Below are 1,315 nucleotides of genomic sequence, written 5' to 3' on the forward strand. Positions count from 1 at the left end.
AGATGTTTTAATCCACCTCCCTGCTGTGTTACGATTAAAAATGATAAAGACTGATATAATAATAGAAATTAGTATTTTAATTAAAGCCATGGCCATGTTGGTAAAATATATATGACCGAGCCTATCTTTTACATTTACCACCAGAGGCCATATTCTAGCCAGTCCTCAGGAAGGTCAAGAGGCCTCCTCTAGGCCCTCCCCCTGAATTTAAACTCCCCCTGTGTGGGGACCTTCGACGTTCTCAGGCCCTAAGACCCATTGGAATCATGGGTAATGTAGTCTCAAAGCTCCCACGTGTCCAAGAACACTACTTTTAAATGGCACCTCCCCAATTCAAAACAACAGCTGATAGTAGGCTCCCTTGAGGGGAGGAGTAAGAAGCCCCTCCCTTCTGGAGAGAAACTTCAAGCCCACAGGAAGTGAACCTGGTTCCCTTCCTGGCCAAGATGAATGCCTGGTTTAGCCCTCAAGAAACAACGGAAAGTTATCTTTCCCCTTCAATCTTGTCCCTAATTGATAGTATATTAAATCAACAGAGGCTCTTTGAATAAAGGCCTAGGGTTTATTAAGGGTAAACTGAGGGAAGAGGGTTAAGGTCAGGGGAACTAATTGCTAAGGGTGAAGCCAGTGGTAGGGAAGGGTCACAGAAGGTAGGGTCTAGCTGAGGGAACCAGCCCCTCAGCCAGGGATAAATTTCACTGCCCTGATATAGAAGGATAGAGCAGATTAACAGATGAGGGTGGTTTAAGGTCGTCCCTGCCTACCTAAGGAAACTAATTTCCCACTTTCTCCTCCCCCCAAATTTCCCTCCTCCCAGGGCCCAATGGGGAGATGCAGGGGATAGCAGGATGTCTGGGTCAGGTCAAAGGAAATCAGCCCCCAGAATGATACTCCAGGGATATTTATAGTCCCAGGCTCCAACGGTTTTTGCCATGAGACCACCGGCTGGCTGGGTCAACATTCTGTTTCTCCAACTGTCAGGGTTGCTTCTGGTAGTTTTGCAAATGCAAGGGATTCTTGCAGTAACCCTGCATTACACACAATGGATAGAGCACTAGGCCTAGAGTTGAGAGGACTTGGGTTCATATCTAGTCTCAAACATTTTCTAACTATATGACCCTGGGAAAATCGCATTTTAATCCCTATTGCCTAGCTCTTCTTTTTTAGAAGGGAAACTAAGACAGAAGTCAAGAGTTTTAGGGGAAAGAGAGAAAGAGAGAAAGAAAGAAAGAAAGAAAGAAAGAAAGAAAGAAAGAAAGAAAGAAAGAAAGAAAGAAAGAAAGAAAGAAAGAAAGAAAGAAAGAAAGAAAGAAAG

The sequence above is a fragment of the Gracilinanus agilis genome, chromosome 4, assembly GCF_016433145.1.
Source record: "Gracilinanus agilis isolate LMUSP501 chromosome 4, AgileGrace, whole genome shotgun sequence".
Lineage (NCBI taxonomy): Eukaryota > Metazoa > Chordata > Mammalia > Didelphimorphia > Didelphidae > Gracilinanus > Gracilinanus agilis.